This window comes from Bufo gargarizans, chromosome 2, assembly GCF_014858855.1.
Source record: "Bufo gargarizans isolate SCDJY-AF-19 chromosome 2, ASM1485885v1, whole genome shotgun sequence".
Lineage (NCBI taxonomy): Eukaryota > Metazoa > Chordata > Amphibia > Anura > Bufonidae > Bufo > Bufo gargarizans.
The window spans coordinates 350,008,619-350,034,816 of NC_058081.1; positions in this window are offsets into that span (position 1 = coordinate 350,008,619).

Sequence of the window (26,198 nt, forward strand, 5' to 3'; positions counted from 1 at the left end):
TCTTCTAGTTTCGTGTTGTTGTTTTTATTATTATTAATATTATAAATGTCTGTGAAGGTTCTTAGGCAGGGGTGGACTGTGAACTAAAAGTGGCCCTGGAAAAAAGGTTTGTGGCCCCATGTTGTAGGTTCAAACTGACAGAAGATGGGGCAACATAATTAGGCAGGGCAGATCAATACCTTAGTGCAGAGCAATATACCACCCCAGCTGAACAAAATATCAGGTAACAGGCCGAACTGGATGGTAAAATGTCTTTGCTACTATGTTACCACAGTGCAGCACAATGTACTGCTATCTGCTCCACAGCATTCAATGCAGTTGAATTCAGGAGGGCACCTGCAGTGGCTGGCCAGGTGCGTAAGAGTCAATCAGTTTATTATAAACCTGGATAGCGGCCGGGAGGAGGGCTTGGGTGGCCCTCCTAGGCATCAGCCCATCTGGAAATTTCCCTGTACGGTCTATGGCCACTGGCCCCTGTTCTTAGGTCATGGTATATTAGTGGTAATAAGTCAGAGCAACTGGACTTGTATTTTTTTTTCCTGAAGATGTTTCACTAGCCGACTGTCTTTCTCAATTAGAATGGCTTGGGTGAGTAATCTCCAGCATCAAATACTGGTGACTTGTGCTTCAGTCATGGATGTTGAATGTATTTGCATGCCTGAATGTAATAGGTGTGACTAAACTGCCTCTGGAGCGGAATTAGATCACCATTATAGATGGCAGACAATGGAGGTGTGAAATAAGCAATTTATGCTAAATTAGAGAATCTAAGCTATTCAAGAGAGGTGGAGGGGTGTTACATCTATTCTCTGCCACTTACCATGCAGCTCTAACACCTCTCCCAAGGCAGTTTAATCACACCTATTAGTTTTAGTCATGTAAATCAACATCTTACGTCCATGACTGAAGCAGACTGTTGGAGATTTCGTGTACAAGCCATTCTAATTGAGAAAGTCGGTCGGATGTCTACTGAAATCTCTTTAGGAAAAAAATACAAGTTCAGTTGCTCTGAATCATTTCTACTGATATTAGTATTATTGCAAAATTGACAATACAAAGTAACAAAGAATATTTTTTATAATGTTCTGCAGAACTAATTCTTCATAGAGCTGAGCAATTGTTACAGTATACAGAAGTCATTAGTCAGTATAGAAATTTGTTTCTGGCCAGCTAAATAAGATGGGACTGGCAGACAACTCCAAAACTTATGTCTTGACTGACTTATGACTTTGAGTTTTATATAATGGACCTGTCAAAATAGCCCCAATTGTTACTTGTTTAACCACTTTCAGACCGGGCCATTTACCTCCTTCCTGGAGTGATGAGCTGCATAGGCAATATTCGTTTTTGCGATATTTAGCAAATGTTTTGCAAAATATTAGCAATAAATTAGTGAATCCTAGAATTCGTGATCTCCAGTCATTATTTTTTGTGATTGTGCAACTCAGCACTAATGATGCGCATATTTTTTGTGCAATACAGGGAACTTCAAATTTTTTCAGGTCTAATTAGCTATTACTGATTGGTGCACTAAGTATTGTTGTGACATCACAGCACTGTGTCTGTAGCATCTATGTAGAGAAACAGTAATTCCTATCAGCTACACTATATCACTATCTAACCTACACTGACTATCTCCCACTAACTATCTGTATTATACACTCACCTAAAGAATTATTAGGAACACCTTGTCTATTTCTCATTAATGCGATTATCTAGTCAACCAATCACATGGCAGTTGCTTCAATGCATGTAGGGTTGTGGTCCTGGTCAAGACAATCTCCTAAACTCCAAACTGAATGTCAGAATGGGAAAGAAAGGTGATTTAAGCAATTTTGAGCGTGGCATGGTTGTTGGTGCCAGACGGGCCGGTCTGAGTATTTCACAATCTGCTCAGTTACTGGGATTTTCACGCACAACCATTTCTAGGGCTTACAAAGAATGGTGTAAAAAGGGAAAAACATCCAGTATGCAGCAGTCCTGTGGGCGAAAATGTCTTGTTGATGCTAGAGGTCAGAGGAGAATGGGCCGACTGATTCAAGCTGATAGAAGAGCAACGTTGACTGAAATAACCACTCGTTACAACCGAGGTATGCAACAAAGCATTTGTGAAGCCACAAAACGCACAACCTTGAGGCGGATGGGCTACAACAGCAGAAGACCCCACCGGGTACCACTCATCTCCACTACAAATAGGAAAAAGTGGCTGCAATTTGCACAAGCTCACCAAAATTGGACTGTTGAAGACTGGAAAAATGTTGCCTGGTCTGATGAGTCTCGATCACTGTTGAGACATTCAAATGGTAGCGTCCGAATTTGGCGCAAACAGAATGAGAACATGTATCCATCATGCCTTGTTACCACTGTGCAGGCTGGTGGTGGTGGTGTAATGGTGTGGGGGATGTTTACTGGGCACACTTTAGGCCCCTTAGTGCCAATTGTCCATCGTTTAAATGCCACAGGCTACCTGAGCATTGTTTCTGACCATGTCCATCCCTTCATGACCACCATGTACCCATCCTCTGATGGCTACTTCCAGCAAGATAATGCACCATGTCACAAAGCTCGAATCATTTCAAATTGGTTTCTTGAACATGACAATCAGTTCACTGTACTAAAATGGCCCCCACAGTCACCAGATCTCAACCCAATAGAGCATCTTTGGGATGTGGTGGAACGGGAGCTTCGAGCCCTGGATGTGCATCCCTCAAATCTCCATCAACTGCAAGATGCTATCCTATCAATATGGGCCAACATTTCTAAAGAATGCTATCAGCACCTTGTTGAATCAATGCCACGTAGAATTAAGGCAGTTCTGAAGGCAAAAGGGGGTCCAACACCGTATTAGTATGGTGTTTCTAATAATTCTTTAGGTGAGTGTATATATGAGCTAACTAACTATCTAATGCAGTTGGATAAGGAATAGGATCCAGATGAAAGCGCAGAGCACAGCAATGTCACTGCTCTCTCTCTCTCTCTCTCTCAGAACTGCAAAGAAACAGCAGAAAATGGCTGCTGGGGAGTTTCCTATATAGTAATGGACAGGCAACTTTCCCATTGGTTGCTAGGGATGTTGCTAAGCTCTGACAAAGATATTGCAGCCTTCTCATTGGCCTACAAGCAAGAAGGGAGGTTACTGATGAAAAATAATCTAGAATATTCGTGATTACGAATATATAGCACTATATTCTACATCTTCACGAATTCTCGAAGTGCCGATATTCGTGATAAAAATTCACAATTAGAATATCTGTGATCAACACTATTCCTGACCAGGCCTAATTTTTAAAATTTGACATGTGTCACATTATGTGGTAATAACTTTGGAACACTTTTACTTATCCAAGACATTCTGAGATTGTTTTCTCTTGACACATTGTACAGTCGTGGCCAAAAGTTTTGAGAATGACACAAATATTAGTTTTCACAAAGTTTGCTGCTAAACTGCTTTTAGATCTTTGTTTCAGTTGTTTCTGTGATGTAGTAAAATATAATTACACGCACTTCATATGTTTCAAAGGCTTTTATCGACAATTACAAAAGTCTTCGCCTCACTCTGCGTGCAGATGCGCTCACACCTGCCTGCTGCCATTCCTGAGCAAACTCTGCACTGGTGGCACTCCGATCCCGCAGCTGAATCCTCTTTAGGAGACAATCCTGGCGCTTGCTGGACTTTCTTGGACGCCCTGAAGCTTTCTTAACAAGAATTGAACCTCTTTCCTTGAAGTTCTTGATGATCCTATAAATTGTTGATTGAGGTGCAATCTTAGTAGCCACAATATCCTTGCCTGTGAAGCCATTTTTATGCAATGCAATGATGGCTGCACGCATTTCTTTGCAGGTCACCATGGTTAACAATGGAAGAACAATGATTTCAAGCATCACCCTCCTTTTAACAGGTCAAGTCTGACATTTGAACCCAATCAGCCTGACATAATGATCTCCAGCCTTGTGCTCGTCAACATTCTCACCTGAGTTAAGACGATTACTGAAATGATCTCAGCAGGTCTTTTAATGACAGCAATGAAATGCAGTGGAAAGGTTTTTGGGGATTAAGTTAATTTTCATGGCAAAGAAGGACTATGCAATTCATCTGATCACTCTTCATAACATTCTGGTGTATATGCAAATTGCTATTATAAAAACTTAAGCAGCAACTTTTCCAAGTTCCAATATTTATGTAATTCTCAAACCTTTTGGTCATGACTGTGCATCATGTAAATAGAAAATTAATGTCAATATGTTTTACCTTTATCTATTAAAAAATCCCAAAGTTAATGAAAATGTGAAAAAAATTCACTGTTTTCTAAATTTGAATCTCTCTGCTTTTAAGGCCTCTTTCACACGACCACTTTTTTTTTTCCGTTTATGGGCCATTTGTTGCATTCCATATACGGAACCATTCATTTCAATGGTTCTGCAAAAAAAAAAACAGAATATACTCCGTATGCATTCCGTTTCCGTATTTCCGTTTTTCCGTTCCGTTGAAAGATAGAACATGTCCCGTTATTCCCCACAAATCACATTCTGTGGCTCCATTCAAGTCAATGGGTCAGAAAAAAAAACTGAACACATACGGAAATGCATCCGTATGACTTCCGTATCCATTCCGTTTTTGCGGAACCATCTATTGAAAATGTTATGCCCAGCCCAATTTTGGGGGGGAAATACTGTATATGCCATACCGAAAAATGGAACGGAAACACAACGGAAACAAAAAACGGAACAACGTTTCCATTTTAAAACGGACCACAAAACACTGAAAAAGCCATACGGTCGTGTGAAAGAGGCCTAAGACAGATAGTGATGCCTCATAAAATATTCATTAATAACATTCCCCATATGTCTACTTTATGTTGGCATCATTTTGGTAATGTAATTTTATTCTTTTAGGACGTTAGAAGGTTTAGAATTTTAGAAGCAATTTTTGAAATTTTTAGGAAAATTTCCATATTCAACTTTTTTAAGGACCAGTTTAGTTCTGAAGTCACTTTGTGGGGCTTACATAATAGAACCAACCCATAAATGACCCCATTTTAGAAACGACACCCCTCAACTATTCAAAACTGGTTTTAGAAATGTTGTTAACCATTTAGGTATTCCATAGGAATTAAAGCAAAACAGAGGTGAAATTTAAATTTTTTTCATTTTAATCAATATTTTCCTGGAACACATAAAGGGTTAACAACAAAACAAACCTCAATATTTATTACCCTGATTATGCAGTTTGAAGAAACACCCCATATGTGGTTGTACACCGCTGTTTGGGCACACAACAGGGCACAGAAGGCAAGGAGCACCATATGGTTTTTGGATGGCAGATTTTACTGGAATGGTCTTTGGGCACCATGTTGCATTTGAAGAGACCCTGAGGTATCCCAACAGTGAAAACTCCCAAAAAGTGACCACATTTTGTAAACTACACCACCCAAGGAATTTTTAAGGGGTGTAGCAAGCACTTCACTCAACAGGTGTTTCATAGAATTTTTAATACTTGGGTGTGAAAATTAAAATTTTTTTATTTATTTTTTTACCAGAAAATGGTTCTTTAGGCCCAAACTTTCTATTTCATAAAAGATAACAGGAGAATATCCATCTCCAGATTATGTCACCTTGTCACTCTGTGGTCTACTGATGCTGCTGCCATCTCCACACTATGTCACCTTGCCACTCTGGTATCCTCCTGCTGCTGCCATATCCACATTATGTCACCTTGCCACTCTGTGGTCTGATGATACTGCTGCTGCTGCCATCTCCACACTGTCACCTTGCCACTCTGTGGTATCCTGATGCTTCTGCCATATCCACATTATGTCACTTTGCCACTTTGTGATCTCCTGATGCTGCTGCTGCCATCTCCCCACTATGTCACCTTGTCACTCTGTGGTATCATTCTGCTGCTGCCATATCCACATTATGTCACCTTGCCACTCTGTGGTCTCCTGCTGCTACTGCTGCTGCCATATACACATTATGTCACCTTGCCACTCCGTGGTCTGATGATACTGCTGCTGCTGCTGCCATCTCCACACTATGTTACCTTGTCACTCTGTGGTATCCTCCTGCTGCTGCTGCCATATCCACATTATGTCACCTTGCCACTCTGTGATATTCTCCTGCTGCTACTGATGCGGCCATATCCACATTATGTCACCTTACCACTCTGTGGTCTCCTGATGCTGCTGCCATCTCCACATTATGTCACCTTACCACTCTGTGGTATCCTCCTGCTGCTGCTATATCTAATTATGTCACCTTGCCACTCTGTGGCCTGATGATGCTGCTGCCATCTCCACACTATGTCACCTTGCCACTCTGTGGTCTGATGATGCTGCTGCTGCCATCTCCACCATATGTCACCTTGCCACTCTGTTGTATCCTGATGCTGCGGCCATATCCACATTATGTCACCTTGCCTGTCACGGCGGGAAGTGGGGAAAACCCCCCACCGTGCAACGGCAGTGCTGCAACGCCAGATGGCAGGGCACAGGGAGCTGGTCACCACCTAAAGTAACCCTGAGCTCTCCCTGGACTCCTAGCGCATGAGCCGCCTCAGATGGTAAGGGGGCTCATGCTCACAAATCTAGGACCCTACTATCCCTGTAATGCCCTAGGCCTAATGACAGGGAAGAGACCACCCATTCATCCTACACCATGGATGAAAAGGTTTCTCCAGAGGCCCAGTGGCAGACAGGAAGCAAGACCATGGGATAAACAGTACGGCAGGTAAGTTACACAGCAACATAACTATGCTATCCACACTTACCTGTCGTAGCCAAGATGGAATGCGGCTCCAGGCTGAGAAACCCACAGTCTTGTCTTTGCTTAAACCCCACCGGGAAAGCACGCCCCTTTCGGAGCCAAGACACCACCAGAAAACCTCCATACACCAACCACACCAATACAACATACACCAGGTGGGGGAGGAAAACAGAGACACACTGGAGGGACACACAGCCAGGGCAAGGAAACAATATAATAAATAAGGATGACTCACACAGACACAAAGACATACCGCCAGGGAGCAGAGCTCCTACACAGGCAGACAACAAAATAAGACTCACCACAGGCTCCAACACACCATCATATAAAGAGGCCTAAGGTCACACCCACCACACCTAGCAGACACACCTAAATTAACCCTGTGACAGCTAAAACGGAGAAAGAACCAAATAAACGAAAGTGTAGGTGCAAACAGAAAACTACACATTGCCCCCGGCAACCAGTCTGCACGCAACAGCGTAATGGTCAAACAGTAATTTGACCATGACATTGCCTCTATGTGGTATCCTCCTGCTGTTATTGCTGCTGCCATATCGACATTATGTCACCTTGCCACTCGGTGGTCTCCTGATGCTGCTGCTACTGCCATCTCCACACTATGTCACCTTGCCACTCTGTGGTATCCTGCTGCTGCTGCTGCCATCTCCACCCTATGTCACCTTGCCACTCTGTGGTATCCTGCTGCTGCTGCCATCTCCACCCTATGTCACCTTGCCACTCTGTTGTATCCTGATGCTGCGGCCATATCCACATTATGTCACCTTGCCTGTCACGGCGGGGAGTGGGGAAAAAACCCCACCGTGCAACGGCAGTGCTGCAACGCCAGATGGCAGGGCACAGGGAGCTGGTCACCACCTAAAGTAACCCTGAGCTCTCCCTGGACTCCTAGCGCATGACCCGCCTCAGATGGTAAGGGGGCTCATGCTCACAAACCTAGGACCCTACTATCCCTGTAATGCACTAGGCCTAATGACAGGGAAGAGACCACCCATTCATCCTACACCATGGATGAAAAGGTTTCTCCAGAGGTCCAGTGGCAGACAGGAAGCAAGACCATGGGATAAACAGTACGGCAGGTAAGTTACACAGCAACATAACTATACTATCCACACTTACCTGTCGTAGCCAAGATGGAATGCGGCTCCAGGCTGGGAAACCCACAGTCTTGTCTTTGCTTAAACCCCACTGGGAAAGCACGCCCCTTTCGGAGCCAAGACACCACCAGAAAACCTCCATACACCAACCACACCAATACAATATACACCAGGTGGGGGAGGAAAACAGAGACACACCGAAGGGGACACACAGCCAGGGCAAGGAAACAATATAATAAATAAGGGTGACTCACACAGACACAAAGACATACCGCCAGGGAGCAGAGCTCCTACACAGGCAGACAACAAAATAAGACTCACCACAGGCTCCAACACACCATCATATAAAGAGGCCTAAGGTCACACCCACCACACCTAGCAGACACACCTAAATTAACCCTGTGACAACTAAAACGGAGAAAGAACCAAATAAACGAAAGTGTACGTGCAAACAGAAAACTACACGTTGCCCCCGGCAACCAGTCTGCACGCAACAGCGTAACGGTCAAACAGTAATTTGACCATGACATTGCCTCTATGTGGTATCCTCCTGCTGTTATTGCTGCTGCCATATCGACATTATGTCACCTTGCCACTCGGTGGTCTCCTGATGCTGCTGCTACTGCCATCTCCACACTATGTCACCTTGCCACTCTGATCTGTCAGAAGGAAGGAAAAATGAGACGCAAAATGGATCCTGTCTGTGCAGCAGCTATAAGGCCTGAATGGTCCCATCAGAATTGGCTTATGATTTGGTAGCCAAAAGCAGGAGTGGGTACAAAACACAGAAGACAAGCAAATATTCCATTCACGTGTCATCTCTGTTTTAGATCCAGTGCTGTTTTTTTTTTTTTTTTTTTTGGCATTAGCAATACTGATGGATTATTGAGCAAATGCTGACTGAAGGCAAATGCTTAACAGACAGGATCCGTTTTTTGTGGGTTATTGTTCTGACGGATCTGAGGAAGGGCAAAGTAATCAGTGACGTCAACACAAACTTACTGCTGACACCCTCTCCACTCTGTTGGGGGGCTCTACTTGTATAAGCGTTTAATAGAACAGGTTCTGTAGATAGCTATGTGGAATCAGCTGACGAGGGTGTAAAAGGACTACGTTTTTCTTGACGCTACCATCGACCTGTAAAGCTGAGTTCATACTTTAGTTATTTGGTCAGTTTTGGCCCCATGACTTCCCAAATAAGTGAATTATGCAGTGATTCTAAGAGCAACGCCTGTCATCTACATGTCATACGGACTCACAGTATTATTTCACTACCAAAGCAGACTCCCTATGTATGTTACTGCAAGGCACAGTGTTCTACACCACTATAAAGACTCTCTGCAGCCAAGAAATGGCCGCTTTTTAACGTAATTCGCCGCAAATTCGGATTGAAGCACATTTTTCAGAAAAAATTTGGCAAATGGAATTTTTGAAAAATTTGCTCAGCTCTACTTATGCGCATCTTTTGTCTAATTATTTTCCGTGTCACCATAATAAAAAATATTTTGTACCTTCAAAGTGGTAGGCATGCTGTATAAATCAATTGATACAAACCCCTGAAATATTTATTTTAATTCTAGGTTTTAAAGCAACAGGACAGGGAAAAAGTGTGTGAATACCCTTGCAAAGCACTGCACACAGTAGTATTATGCCATTGTTTTGTATATCTTAGGGCACTTTCACACTTGCATTGTTGGATTCCGGCAGGCAGTTGTGATCCGGCAATCTGTTACCATTTGTAGACAGATCCGGATCCGTCTCACAAATGCATTGCAATACCAGATCCGTCTCTCCGGTTGTCATCCAGAAAAACGGATCCGGTATTTATCTTTTTCACATTTTTAAAGGTCTGCGCATGTGCAGACCGCAAAACCGGATCCATTTTTCCGGAAAAACTTGGCATTAATGCATTTCAATGGAAAATAATGTCGGAGCAATAATGCTGCGGTATTTTCTCCATCCAAAAAACGTACAGTGACTGAACTGAAGACATCCTGATGCATACTGAACGGATTGCTCTCCATTCAGAATGCATTAGTATAAAACTAGGACGGAACTCAATACCGGAAAAGTTTATAGGGAATATCTCTCCTATAAGGCCTCTTTCACACGGACGTTGCGTGAAAATGTGCAGGTCGTTGCGGGAACATGCACGATTTTTCCGTGCGAGTGCAAAACATTGTAATGCGTTATGCACCCAAACCCGAACTTCTTCACAGAAGTTCGGGCTTGGGATCAGTGTTCTGTTGATTGTATTATTTTCCCTTATAACATGGTAATAAGGGAAAATAATAGCATTCTGAATACAGAATGCATAGTAAAATAGCGCTGGAGGGGTTAAAAAATAAATAAAAAATTATTTAACTCACCTTAATCCACTTGATCGCGCAGCCGGCATCTCTTCTGTCTGTCTTCTGTGCAGCAACAGGACCTTTGGTGACGTCACTCCGGTCATCACATGATCCATCACCATGGTAAAAGATCATGTGATGGATCATGTGATGACCGGAGTGACGTCACCACAGGTCCTGTTGCTGCACAGAAGAAGACAGAAGAGATGTCGACTGCGCGATCAAGTGGATTAAGGTGAGTTAAATTATTTAAATTCTGTATTCAGAATGCTATTATTTTCCCTTATAGCCATGTCATAAGAGAAAATAATAATGATCGGGTCTCCATCCCGATTGTCTCCTAGCAACCAGGAGTGAAAATCGCACCGCATCTGCACTTGCTTGCAGATGCTTGTGATTTTCTCGCAACCCCATTCATTTCTATGGGGTCTGTGTTATGTGAAAAACGCACAAAATAGAGCATGCTGCGATTTTCACGCAACGCACAAGTGATGCGTGAAAATCACCGCTCATGTGAACAGCCCCATAGAAATGAATGGGTCGGTATTCAGTGCGGGTGTAATGCGTTCAACTCACGCATCGCACCTGCGCGGAATACTCACCCGTGTGAAAGAGGCCTAAGTCAGGGGAAAAAACTTTGACCATCAAATTGGATCCTGTGTTATCTATATATAGTCATATGTCATTGTAATCTTGCCTGTGATGATAATACGTTGGCTGCTGAGAAGTGATCTCTAGAAAACAGAAAGTATCAATCTACAGCATTAAGAGGCTCAGAGGCCAGGGTGAAAGGGTTCCAATTATTATTGCTATATACAGTGAAATAAAAATGACCAAAAATTAAAAAAAATATGTTTAACATAAAAACCTATGGAGTCATTTTTGAAACTGGTGTAAAGATTTTTCACCACCTTTCATTTTTCACAGCTCCTTTGGAAAATGAAATGAGGAATCTGATTTGTTGCTATGGGCCACTAAGCCAGTTCTACTTTACACCAGTTTGATAAATGACCGCACTAATGTAAACAATAGGTCATTATCTCATGACACATTTGCTGCATGGGGCATCTACTGCATTTCCAAATGCCTCGGATTTTATTCAGATTTCATTTTTCTGTTACATTTCATAGGAATCGTAAAGAAATAAATTGTAGAATGCTGCAGGTATGGAGGTAAAAACTACTAGGGAAGAACATCGTCATACCAGCAGAGTCCTTAGCCTTAGGCCTCTTGCACACAAACGTTGTGTGCCTATGTCCGTATTGCGGCCCGCAAGCACGGATTGGAACCCCGCGGAAGCACTGCGGAGAGCTTCTCTGGTGTTTCTGTCCATGCCTCCGCACCGCACAAAAATAGAACTTGTTCTATTTTTTGCGGCACAGACGGATCACGGACCCATTCAAGTTGAACGGGTCTCGATCCGTCCCGGCTGCATAACGGAACAGATGCATAACGTTCGTTAATAAAACCCTGTCGCTAGTGGTGGATCCGCCGGAGTTGTGAAAAGGCGCAGGCCTCTTCATAACTTCGGCGCATCCAGCGCCAGTTCTTCATGTAAGACAGCAAACTTGCTGGCTTACATTTAGACCATTTTCTATGCCTAGGCGTAGAAAATAATGAATGAAACTGTCTTGCCATCCCGACCCCTTCCACTCCACACCCACTTTTTGAGAAGTCGCAGATTGCGGTGTATTTCAAGTTAATAAATGACCCCCTTAGTGTTCTGTCTCTTTACCTACAGCTGCAGTAGGTGTCTCTGATTTGACTTATATGTTCTAATTTGCAGTTTTACCCATGAAGCATTACCTGAAAAATAAGTCTCCATATGCCATTATGTAAGTAGTACAGCCACCTTCAGCATTGCATCGGAGGTATCTCATCCAGTCAATTAGTACCTCCTGCTCTGTACTGACGAGGTGCAAGAACGCTAAAACCATGCCATCTACAGATGAGTTTGGCTAGTATGAGTAATTTCCATATTTTTTCCCCATGGAGTACTGCCTGAAAAGTAAGTCTGCATTCAGCGCGTTTTTAACATGATTTGGTACTGTTTCTTAAATCTCTATTAGCAGCGTGAACCGCAGACACATTGCTCCATACAGAGCAGCGGCAGTACCTACGTTCCTGCTCTACTGCATTCACACAGAGATTTGTTCCATGCATACATGCTATATAATTCACTAAGGGCTCCTGTTTCAGACTATCTCATCCTGTCGCTGTAGGAACCAACGTACCTGGATGTCCGGGAACAGTTTGGTGGTGGTACAGAGGATTCATTATCTAGCTCCATAAATTTCCTGTACTTGCTAGCCTAGTCGGATATTGCAGCATGCACAATATACAGCTCGGTTTTGTACATCATTTAGAGGAATATGCTGAGAGAAAAGAAAGCAACCTTTTGAAACAAGGACACAATCCATATTATTGATGTATTTCCAATACCATGTGCTAAATGTAAAAGAAAACCAATGCCAAATATTGTTTTCCTCCTCAAAATTAATCAATCATTACAGGCACCATCTGGAATGCTTATAATACCATGTGATTGAATGAATGAACCCGGCTTGTATATGCTGTAACATTCTGGTAGGGTCATTGGAGACGTCTTGTTATATTGTGTCATTAAATATATGTGACAGGTAGCTGGCATGAGAGAACAACCAAACATGTTCTCTATAGCTAATGAGTCTGTTCAGAAGCTTTCATGCTTCCTTCTAAATGACAATTATTCTTGCACTTACAGTTCAGCATCTCAGACAAACAGCGGTCTTTAGTATTTACTAGCATGAAAACAAAGGACTCAGATTTGATTTATTTTAGAAAAACTTCCCTGGGTGCTGCCATAGTGGAGGCAGTGGCGGATCCAGAGCCTGGTCTCGGGAGGGGCACTTCCCCGGGCAATAGGAGATTATGGGGCCCCTGTGTCCCTGCCCACTCTCAAGCCACACCCACACACAGCCCCACCCATATATCGCACCCATACATCTTACATCCAGTGACGTCTCCTTTGATATAGATATTCTCTTTCTTCATCTTCTCCATTCAGACCAGACCGCCATGATGATTTCTTTCAGCCATGTCTCATATCTGCAGAGTTTGACAGACAGACAGACATCTTAGTTTTCTACTTTTTCTCCCATCTTCTCAACATCCAATTATGCACCCCCAATACTGAGACGCTGTGCCCCCTAACACTATACTGTAGATAAACAGATAAACCCCCTGAAAATACTAGTTACACACAGATAGCGCCCCCTTCAATAATTATTGGAAAACAATGATCTAAAAAATAACTGCACCCAGCAAATAGTGCTCCTGACACTAATAGTGTAACCATAATGTCCCCCAAAAAGAACTGTGCTAAGCTGATGCTGTGCAAGGGCGCCCCCACAGTAATAGTGCTCCCCAAAATTTAAACAATAGTAATAATTCTGTGCCAGAGTACACTTAGTAGTAATAGTGCTCCTACAGTGCCCCCAACAGTAATTGTGTCAAAGAAGTAATAATGCTCCCATAGTCCCCCAGTTCTAATAAAGCCCCCTTATAATGTGCAAAAAATGCTCTGTTGTGTGACAATAAAAAATAAATAAATACCTCCTCTTAGTGCCCCAAGTAGAGTCAATGTCCCCAGTGCCCTCATGTGATCCAATGACCCCTATTGTGTGCCACTACAAAAAAACACTTGTAGTGCCCCCAGTTGAACTAAGGTGCCCATAGTGCCCCTATAATTTGTGCCAGTATAAAATATTCCTACATAGTGCTCCCAGAAGATGCCCCATAGTGCTCTTCCCCGTCCTATATAGTGCCCCCAGAAGATGCCCCCCTAGTGCTGCTCCCCATCCCCATAGTGCCCTTCATAATGTGGCAGTATAAAATACCCCTATAGACTGCCCCATATAGATGCCCCCATAATGCTTCTCTCCCCCTTCCCCATAGTGGCACCAAAATGGGTGCCAGTATTAAATGCCCCTATATAATGCCCCCATAGTGCTCTTTTCCCCCCTTCTCCATAGTGCCCCCATAATGTTCCAATATATATGGCCCCCATTAGAGGCCCCCATAGCACTCCCCCCTTCTCCATAGTGCTCCCCCCATAATGTGCCAGAAAATAGGACCCCACCCCCCTTCTTGCCATACTGTACTAAAAAATAATTAAAGCAACAAATACTTATCCTGCGGATGGCGATACATATAAATATGGAGCTGAGCAATTCCATAATGGAAGCGCTCATCTCTCCCTGCCGCCGCCACCGCCGCCGGGCCTGGAATGTTCAGTCCACTGTCCGCCCCTGGCTCTCACTACATTCTCAGGGGGCAATTGCCCTGTTGCCCCCCCCCCGATCCGCCAATGAGTGGAGGCATGCATCTCTTTCCTGTGTTGTCTCTATAGGTCTTGAATCACATGTGTGCACTTTATAGCAGTTGCAATCAATGGGAGTCTGTTGACAGAAAACTGTCGTAGACTATTACAGTATCCATGAAATAATGGAGTGCAGCCCTCTCCAGAGACCACACAAAGTTTATTTAGGCCTCCAGTCATACAATAAATCAACTTGTCCACGCTCTAAAGGTAATGAGATGTAATAGCTCAACAGAAAACAAGGACGAGTCTGCTGTGAATACTCTAGTGGCCACTGTCAAAACATATATTATTTTTTCGTGTTTATATGAATACTAGCAAAAATATGCTTAAAAAAAAAAAAGATTTAACTAGCATGCCTTATTTTGCTAATTCATTCCCTCAGAAACAGGCGATAGATGATTATTTTGTTTGTGATTATTGTAATTTACTTCATTTCAGATAACATGCCCACTGCTAGCATGCGACTACAATACAGTGCACTTTTAGTGGATAGACTGTGTCAATTATGATCATTATGATCATCTTGTTAAGTGTGAATAGAATGTCTGGTAAAAGACAGAGAGGCAATGGATGGCATAACACTGGTGCTGCCAGTGAGAACATGGGTGGCTGTAGCACCAGTAGCAGCACAGTCAGTGACAGACGTCTGGCCAGTAGCAGCAGGCTTCAGTTGTCCTTTGCCAGTGGTGTATTATTGGGGGAGGAAGTCGATGACAGTGTGAACTGGACAACTCATCATCTCAGTCACATCAAGCTGATGGTGATGTTACATCTTAGTATTACACCTTGCCTTTGACCCAGGGTTCAGTGCCTGCCTCCAACTCCTCCACAACAGGTAATTTGAGGCCCATAGAAGCTTTTCCTTTCTGTCTTTGCTGTCTTCAATGACCCCACCTAGAAGAACGCCTTCTGCTCTCCTAAGAAATAACACAACAGGTGCTAAGGAAGATACTCTAATTCCTGTTGAAGAGTTATATTAGAACACTCAGTATTTGGACTGCTATGAGTAGGAGGCTCAGGCGGAGGAGGGAGACATAATGACTGAAATGTATAGTTGTATTGGTGGTTGCAGTAATGACATTTGTAGCCATGGTGGTGGTAATGGTAGGGGTACTGGTAGTCATAGTGGTAGTGGCAACAGAGATTAGAATCATAATGGGGGACAAGGAGACCATACACAGCCTGAGAAAAGTTATGGGAATAATGATTGTGTATGGGACAGGACCGTAAACCAGATCAGGGTGACATGGAGGTGATGACATTTAATAATTTATTTAATGCACTTATATAACGCTGCTATAGTCCACAACACTTTACAGACATAAGCTTCAAGCTGTCCCCAATGGGGCTCACAGTCTAAGTTCCCCATCAGTATGTCTTTGGAGTGTGGGAAGAAACCCACACAAACACAGGGAGAACATACAAACTCCATGCAGATGTTGTCCTTGGTCAGATTTGAACCTAGAACTGAAAGACATCAGTGCTAAGTACCACTGAGTCACCAGGGGGGTAGCAGGAATAAATGGTAGAGGCAATATATAGCCTGTCCATCCCAAAAAATGTCTGGGGCAGATCTGCTTTTGCTCAGCATGTTGCTGCTGTTGAGTAGGGTAAAAAAAAAATTGCTATCAAAACTAGAGCAAGCTTGTTTGATCGCAACGCTTTAGGGTGTCTTCTATGTGGGAATCTTATTTCAACATTGCCAACAAAACCCTTGCTGTGTGCAAGCTATGCAGGTAGAGAATAAGATGTGACTGTTTCGGCACAAATGTAGGATCTAGGGTTCTCCTTCGACATATGATTTGGCATCACAAGCTCACAAGAGAAAATCAAAGTGGTATTCAATGTGAGCAAGGCTGTCTTCCTCTCATCTGTAATCATTCTAGTAGCCAGGCCACATTGTTGCAGTGCCCTGGAGCAAGCGTACTTTGGACTTTGAACATTTTTGGACATCTAACCTTATTGCTACTGTGCAAAGCCATCAGCTCTCTATTGCACTTTGAAGGGTTAACTTGAACAGTGATTTATGCTATTGTGTGCACTTGTACTGTTTCATATTGTTGAACTGCATTTATATTTTTATGGTAATATATCCTGTTCATTTGCACTGTTATTACATTATAGCTGCACTGAGCAAAAGGTTATGCACAGCCAGCTAATACTGAGAGACTTTATGACTTACTATCTATACAAAGTTTTGGAGGGAAAACCAGACACACTGACCTTCTGACTGGTTTAGCTCTGTTTCCTATGTATGAAGACTTGTTTATGTCTGGATAAACTGCTTATTCATTCCCATATGCTTGCAAAACGCTATGCAAGTCTATGATAGACATAAATTGTAACAATGTTTCTTTTTTGTCTGTACTTCTTCACTCCACCCTTCGCTCTAGAAGGTTCTACTTGAAACTGTATATAATGAGAGCAATCAGAGCCCCTAGTTGTCTGCAGACAGGGGCATCTGTTTAGTAGAAGAGACCCTGCTATTCAGCTGATAGGGATCAGTGTTGTGGAGGCGAAGACTCTGCCAGATTGTATGATTAACCATAAGGGCTCATGCACACGACAGTATTGCTTTTTCATTGTTTTGCGGTCCGTTTTTTACGGATCCGTTCAGTTTTTTGTTTCTGTTGTGTTTACGCTTCCTTTCCGTTTTTCTGTTACGTTTTTCCATATGCCATATACAGTATACAGTAAATTACATCAGCAAAAATGGAACGGATACGGAAGACATACGGATGCATTTCCATATGTGTTCAGTTTTTTTTTGCTGACCCATTGACTTGAATGGAGCCAAGCACCGTGATTTGCGGACAAGAATAGGACATGTTCTATCTTTTTACACCACGGAAATACTGAAACGGAATGCACACGGAGACACTTCAGTATTTTTTGCTGAACCATTGAAATGAATGGTTCAGTATATGTTCCGCATACTGAACTAAAAAAACGTCCAGTATACTGAACGCAAAATGCTGTCGTGTGCATGAGCCCTAAGAACGTGCTGAGATGGGGATGCTGAGCCACAGATCTCGTTTACCAGCTTGTTGACCATGGAACCAGATGTAAAACTAAACTACAGACCCTTTGGCCAGTATACCAGTCTTCTGAGAGAGAGGAACATCTAGCTCAGGCCTTTCTTCAGCATGAGATCTTCTTTTGTCAGAGAGGAGACTGAAGAACCTAGCTTAGTGCCTTGCCTCTATTGTTTTGCACCTGAGTTCCTCCAGTAAACAATAACACTGGTTAACTGCAAAACCTGACTCTCTAAACTTATTTTCCATTGGGGTGCACCAAGCCTTTCATTTCTTCCAGAGAGCAGCAACATGTAGTGACACCTCAACAGTGTCCAGGAACCTGGAGTAGCATTGGGGCCACCCCAACCTAGGCACTACATTTTCAACATGATGGATCCCAATGCCGGAAAAACTAAAACGCTAGGGTGAAAGTAGCCTTACAACTGATGAGCTTAGGCAAGAGAAGGCATGTAGATTAGTTGTTATTGTGCATCCAGGAGGGTTATGCAACCAGTTGTTTTAGACAGTGAACCTTGTAATAATCGCAGCAAACTAAGCTTTAAACAGATAGGAATCAATTGTGGCATTAATGTAAAGTGAGGGACAGAGAAAGCAATATAATAAAATCTCTATGAAATTTAGGAATATTGTGTGAGTGTGTGTGAGAATAATTATGGGCTGTGTACACTCCTCCCCTTCCCCTTTAAAGAGGGGACAGGCAGGGTCATCTCAGACCTTAGGTGGAAGAGGTCACTCTCTGAATAAGGGTACTTTCACACTAGCGGCAGGGGAGTCCGGCAGGCTGTTCCAGCAGGTGAACAGCCTGTCGGATCCGTCCTGCCGCTAGTTCACATGTGCCCGCGGACTGCCGCTCCGTCCCCATTGACTATAATGGGGGTAGGGGGCAGAGTTCCGGCTGCAGCATGGCAGCACATGGCTAGAGGCAGCCGGACTAAAAGTACTGCATGCAGTACTTTTAGTCTGGCTACCTCTCGCCATGCGCTGCCCGAGCTCCGCCCCCGCCCCCATTATAGTCAATGGGGACGGCACGGCAGGACGGATCCGACAGGCTGTTCACATGCTGAACAGCCTGCTGGACTCCCCTTACGCTAGTGTGAAACTAGCCTAAGGCGATATCAGCTTTTAACTGCAGGGATATAATAAAACATCTACCACAGATAATTGAGCACTTTGTTCTCCCTAGTGATCTCAAATGTTGCCACAAAGTTTTATAATTATGATCGGCAGTAAGCGATCTGAGGCTAATCTGTAAACGATCTGAGGCTAGTCTGCATCCAATAAAGTAATGCACTTTGAGTTCTCTTGCTCATCAACAATCATAAGAAATCACACATTGGCAAAAAAGCGTCAGTGGCAGCAAAAGGACACTAGCCAGATACGGTATGCATGGCCTGCCTATCTGTCCCCTCATATATCATAACCAATACAAATATCTTACAGTTTTAATCTCAAATGTGGGTCTTAATTATTTTATAATTTTTTCAATAATGGTTGAGGTTTTTTTTTTTTTTTTTTTTATCTGGGGATACCTAATAAAGGGATTTATTTGGCTTATTACTGATTGAGTTTGTGGGTAGATATTCATGTGGGTTCCCCACAATCAGGATTTTGTGCTAGTTTGGAACAAAACTTGTGGCACATCCAGCAGTATTAAATATAAATTCTGGCACCAGATTAGGAAATATTGTGCGGCCACTAATTCGCACTAGCAGACACTTATGAATACGGTGTCCACTGTAAGATTCAGGCTTGATGTGTAGCCTAGTGGTTATTTAGGTTCAGTAGGTCATGGTGTCTGAGCTGTAGTCCCTCACCTTGCAGCAGTGTCTGTAAAGCTGTGATTTCACTCTGCTGCCTTGACAGACTGATGCTTTCTGGAAGCTGAGTTTGTGATTCTGCAGATCTTTCTGTATTGTTGGTATCACAGGAGAACTGGATCTTGTTTCTGAATATCTCTCTGGAGTGTTGGTCTTATAGGAGAATTGGACATGTTCCTAGTAGTAGGAGCTCCACATGTGCCTCCCCATTCCTTGCTGTCTGGACTGGAACTCCCCCTCTTGGTAGGAATTAGGACCAGCCCACTGTCACCAAAAGGAGAGGACCAGGGTGCTAAGCCCTGTTCCTGCTGACTGTTGCCTACCATACCTTCCCTAGCTGGAATAGAGGCATAAACACATTAAAATACATAACAATACAAAATAATATACAATAAACATTTGCAGATACCCCCAAGTCTGGGGTACTGCAACAGCTACACATCACCTGCCTTGTCTATCATGTTCCACAGTATGCTACTGCTGTTGCTACTATTACTACTACACAACCACATATCTTCTTTCTTATCCATTATTTTCCAAACAGTGCTGCTTCTGGAAAACATACACTGCACAGTATAACAAACCTAATAGATAAATAGATCTATCATCTTATGGTGTTATTTTAAAGAAAATATCATAAGATATCTGTTGTTAAGCCCCAAAAATGGATATACCACCATGTGTACAGTCGTGACTCGTGGCCAAAAGTTGAGAATGATACAAATATTAGTTTTCACAAAGTTTGCTGCTAAACTGCTTTTAGATCTTTGTTTCAGTTGTTTCTGTGATGTAGTGAAATATAATTACACGCACTTCATATATTTCAAAAGCTTTTATCAACAATAGCATGACATTTATGCAAAAAGTCAGTATTTGCAGTGTTGGCCCTTCTTTTTCAGGACCTCTGCAATTCGACTGGGCATGCTCTCAATCAACTTCTGGGCCAATTCCTGACTGATAGCAACCCATTCTTTCATAATCACTTCTTGGACTTTGTCAGAATTAGTGGGTTTTTGTTTGTCCACCCGCCTCTTGAGGATTGACCACAAGTTCTCAATGGGATTAAGATCTGGGGAGTTTCCAGGCCATGGACCCAAAATGTCAATGTTTTGGTCCCCGAGCCACTTAGTTATCACTTTTGCCTTATGGCACGGTGCTCCATCGTGCTGGAAAATGCATTGTTCTTCACCAAACTGTTGTTGGATTGTTGGAAGAAGTTGCTGTTGGAGGGTGTTTTGGTACAATTCTTTATTCATGACTGTGTTTTTGGGCAAAATTGTGAGTGAGCCCACTCCCTTGGATGAGAAGCTACCCCACACATAAATGGTCTCAGGATGCTTTACTGTTGGCATGACACAGGACTGATGGTAGCGCTCACCTTTTTCTTCTCCGGACAAGCCTTTTTCCTGATGCCCCAAACAATCGGAAAGAGGCTTCATCGGAGAATATGACTTTGCACCAGTTCTCAGCAGTCTATTCACCATATTTTCTGTGTTTTTAACCCCTTCCTGACATCTGTCAGAGCCGTACCAGAGTGCAGCAAACGCCATAGCTGCCGAGTGCCTGTTTCACACAGCAGACATCCAGGACTAATATCTGCGATCAGTAATAATGAATTAACCCCACCAGAGCGTTTAGCTTGGGGGGAAGCATGGGGGCAATGACACCATAGGTTTACATAATTAGGATTGAAGTAGGATCCATGTCTCTTTCCCCTGTTTGTCTTTTCCCGCCCTTTTTTCTATTACAGGTACATTTACCTCAGAAAAATGTGTTACCTGTAGTCTAGAAGATTCCTGCTGTACAAGTGAAGAGCGCAGCTGATTGGTGCTGGCTGTTGCTGGGGGAGATTTCCAGCCCTCTGATTTGTTGTTGGTTTAGTGGCGGGAAGCTGTTCCCCTTTATATTTACAGGTTCGGCAGAGCTGGCTCAGATGTGCCTGAAGAACTGACCAGCGTGGGACATGGAAGAACTCCTGCAGCAGCTGATGAAGAGAGCGGGGTCCGCCGGCGGAGAAGAGTGGCTGCGGAGCTGTTTGAAGATGCCGGCGCTGCTGCTATCAAGCCCACCTGAAGTGCTGACATCACCGCCGAGCTCGTCTGTACCGCCGCTGGAGTCCCCGATGTTACCGCCGCCGCCGCTGTCTCTGGAGCCGCCGCCGCCAGCTGTTGAAGAAAGTCCGGTTCCAGCATGGGGAAGCCGTCCGAAGCTGCGCACCACCAGAGGATCCAGCAGCCGTTTCCGGAGGGAGGAGGCTGCAGCACTACCCAGCAAAAGAGCTAGAAGTGCAGGGAGCGCTTGTACTCCTCCCCCGGGGGCGGGGCGTCGGCGCAGCACCAATCGGAGAAGAGCAGCTTCTCAGAGAGGCCGGCAGTCCTCCAGGATCAGAGAGTCTGGAAGGCAGAGTGGCAGTTCCTATACAGAAGCTGTTCTCACTGGTGTGGAACGTCATCAGGATGCTGCCACTGAGGAGCTGCAGCAGGAAGTGGAGCAGCAGATCCTGCAGGATGATTTACAGGGGCTGCCTGTTGAGAGGCTCCCACCTCTGCTGGTTGAGCCATCTCCGGGCCCCCTGGGAAGATCACCACACCTATCATCTGCTGCCTATGGTCCACGCCAGGAAGGACAGCCAGTGGGTGAGAACATCAATGTTGTTCCCTTGTCTGAGTCGTCTGTGTTAAATGGTTTGGTTAAGCTGCTAGCTGAGTTTTCTAGCAGGCATATGGTTCATGCTGCTTCAGATGTCTGGAGCAGTGGTCAAAGTACGGCGGTTACTCCGTCTGGTAGTAATGCTGGTGGTAATGCTGGTGGTAATGCTGGTGGTAATGCTGGTAGTAATGCTGTGTCATGGTCTTACCTTCTCACTGTTCTCCTTCGTTTGACATGTGCTGGCGGCCATCTTGGTTTCTGGGTTTCTTGTAGCCTCCCACCCTGCGGCTCCTCCTTCCCACTGGGAGGAGCTGGATGCCTAGCTCATATATATAGAAGGTCTGTGGCTTCAGTTCCTTGCTTGGTCCTCCTGTGTGCACATGCTTCAAAGACTGCTGCTGCTTCTGGTTCCTGATCCTGGCCTCGTCTGACTACCCCGTTGGTTCCCGATCCTGGCTTCGTCTGACTACCCCGTTGGTTCCTGATCCTGGCTACGTCTGACTACCCTCCTGGTTCCTGACCTCCGTCTACGCAAGACCCTGCTTCAGTTTAGCCATCCGTTTGGACTTTAGCTACGGCTTGATTTTCAATAAAGCCTTCTTATTCCACCTATTTCTGTTGTACGTCTGGTTCATGGTTCCATGACATTAGGACCAAGCCATGAATTCTGACGGTACAGGGCCATCCTCGCTACCTATGCTGGTTGCCAGACTTGATCAGCAGGATCACCTGTTGGGTCGGTTCGCTGTGGCGTTACAAACCCTGCTTGAACGCACGGCTCATTTAGCTTCCGTTGCCGATGGGTCGGTTGTCGCTCCTGGGCCCGCTCCTACTGCCGCTCCGGTTGTTGCGCCAGAGTCTACCCCGACACCTGTTGCTGCACCTGCGGTGTTTCGGGGTATGACCGGTTCTGCCCCCCTTCCACAGCGCTTTGGGGGAGAGCCAACTCAGTGCCGAGGTTTCCTTAACCAGGTGGCCATTTATTTCGAGTTGCTGCCACATGCCTTTCCTACTGAGAGATCAAAGGTGGGCTTCTTGATCTCGCTGCTCTCGGACAAGGCCTTGGCCTGGGCCAGCCCTTTATGGGAGAACAACAATCCGGTGGTTGCCGAGTTTTCCGGTTTTGTTGCTTCTCTTCGGAAGGTATTCGATGTGCCGGCTCGTGCTGCCTCTGCTGCGAAGCTCCTTATGTCCATCAGACAGGGTTCACGATCCGTAGCTGAATACGCCATTGAGTTTCGTACCCTGGCAGCAGAGGTGGGCTGGAATAATGAGGCTCTGGTCGCTGCTTTCTCTCATGGTCTCTCGGATGCCTTGAAGGATGAGATTGCAGCCAAGGACCTACCAGTGGAGCTCGAGTCCCTTATTTCTTTCCTGATTTTGATTGACACCAGACTCAGGGAGAGACCTTCCTTTAAGGAGAGCCTGCGGAGGCCTTCTAACAGATTGGCGCCTACGTTTGCTGTCCCACCCGTGCCTCCCTCTCCTCCCACGCCTCCTGGGGATGACTGGTCTGGGGGTCAACCCATCCAGCTGGGGGTTGCTCGCCTGTCCGAGGGGGAGAGGGTACTCCGGAGACGCGAGGGCCGATGCATGTACTGTGGTCTCGGTGGGCATTTTCGGTTGGCATGCCCGAACCGTCCGGGAAACGCTCGCACCTGAGATCCTGTCGGGGGCAGATCTTGGGTGGAGTCTCCTCGTCCCCGGTTTCCCGTGTTGACAAACCACTGATTACTGTTGTCCTCTCCTGGGTCGGGGGCTCGGTGACGACCCAGGCGTTGGTGGACTCTGGTGCTGGTGGCTTGTTCATTGATAGTGTGTTCGCCGCCGCCAATTCCATTCCTCTGCAGCCTCGAGGTTCCCCACTGGCTCTTGAGGCGATAGACGGCAGACCCCTTCTGCCGCCACACGTGACTCAGGAGACCCTTCCAGTGGGGATGGCCATTGGTGCCGTTCACAGAGAGTCGGTCTGTCTCCAGGTTATTTAGTCTCCACACTACTCGGTGGTCTTGGGGTACCCCTGGCTCCAGAAGCATAATCCGACTTTCGATTGGAGATCGGCCGAGATCCTCTCGTGGTCACCGCAGTGTGGGGCTAGTTGCATCCATGGGCCTGTCAAGTTGCTGTGTACTTCCTCGGACTCTCTGTTGCCTCCTGAATACGAGGAGTACCGGGATGTATTCGATAAAGTGCGTGCGGTTGCCCTACCTCCGCACCGCCCATACGATTGTGCCATAGAGTTACAATCTGGTGCCGTTCCTCCTCGTGGCAAAGTCTATCCACTGTCGGTAGCGGAGAATGAGGCCATGGAGGAGTACGTGAGGGAGGCGCTTTCACGCGGACACATTCGCAAATCCTCGTCCCCGGCAGGGGCTGGATTTTTCTTTGTGAAAAAGAAGGGCGGTGAGTTGAGGCCTTGCATCGACTACAGGGGTCTCAATCGCATCACGATCAAGAACGCTTACCCGATACCCTTGATTTCCGAGCTGTTCGATCGCCTCAAAGGGGCCACGGTCTTTACCAAACTCGACCTGAGGGCGGCATATAACCTGGTAAGGATCAAGGCGGGCGATGAGTGGAAGACCGCGTTTAACACCAGGACCGGTCATTATGAATCCTTGGTTATGCCCTTTGGGTTGTGCAATGCGCCCGCAGTCTTCCAGGAATTCATCAACGATGTTTTCCGTGACCTGTTGCAGCAGTGTGTGGTGGTCTATTTGGATGACATCTTGGTATATTCTGCATCCATGGAGGCCCACATTCTGGATGTCAGACGAGTGTTGCAACGCTTACGAGAGAACAAGCTGTTCGGTAAGCTTGAGAAATGCGAATTTCACCGATCCCAGGTAACCTTCTTAGGTTACATCATTTCCGCTGAGGGGTTCTCCATGGATCCTGAGAAGGTTTCGGCTGTCTTACAGTGGCCCCAGCCCAGTGGGCTTCGTGCCCTGCAGCGCTTTTTGGGCTTCGCCAATTATTATCGGAAGTTCATCAGGGACTTTTCCATGCTAGCCAAGCCTCTCACGGATCTGACCAGGAAGGGCAGTAATCCTCAGGTCTGGCCGCTCGAGGCCATCCGAGCTTTTGAGGCTCTAAAGTCCGCCTTTGTGTCGGCTCCGATTCTGTCGCATCCCAACCCTGGGTTGCCTTTTGTCCTCGAGGTGGACGCGTCTGAGACGGGAGTAGGCGCCCTCCTGTCTCAGCGTAGAACACCAGAGGGTCCTCTGCTTCCTTGTGGGTTTTACTCCCGGAAACTGTCTTCCGCGGAGTGCAACTATCAGATTGGTGACAGGGAGTTATTGGCCATCGTGCAGGCCCTTAAAGAATGGAGGCACTTGCTCGAGGGCTCGGTGGTTCCGGTTCTCATCCTGACGGACCACAAGAATCTGACCTACCTCTCTGAGGCCAAGAGATTGACACCACGTCAGGCCAGATGGGCTCTGTTCTTGTCACGTTTTAATTACGTGGTCTCCTACCTACCCGGCTCCAAGAACATCAGAGCGGATGCCCTATCACGGCAGTACTCCGAGCTGTCCGGGGAGGAGTCGATTCCGACTACGGTCATACCCCCGAATCAGATCCTGGCTGCTATTCGCACCAGCCTGACCTCTCCTCTGGGTGAGCAGATTTTGGCGGCTCAATCTGGTGCTCCCTCTGGGAGACCCAACGGCAGATGTTTTGTGCCTGAGGAGTTGCGCACTCGGTTGTTGCGAACCTACCATAACTCCAAGGCCGCGGGGCACCCTGGAAAGAATCAGCTGTCCTGGGCGGTTTCACGTCTGTTCTGGTGGCCTTCTCTACGTTCCGACATCGCCGCATATGTAGCGGCATGCTCCGTTTGTGCCCAGAGTAAGTCCCCTCGGCACCTTCCGTTGGGCCTTTTGCAACCCATAGCCACCGGGGAGCGTCCATGGTCACACCTGGGGATGGATTTCATTGTGGACCTTCCTGCATCCCGAGGCCATACGGTCATTCTCATGATTGTGGATCGGTTTTCCAAAATGTGCCACTGTGTTCCTCTCAAGAAGTTACCCTCTGCACAAGAGTTGGCTTCGATTTTTGCCAGGGAGGTCATCCGGTTGCACGGTTTGCCCAAGGAGATT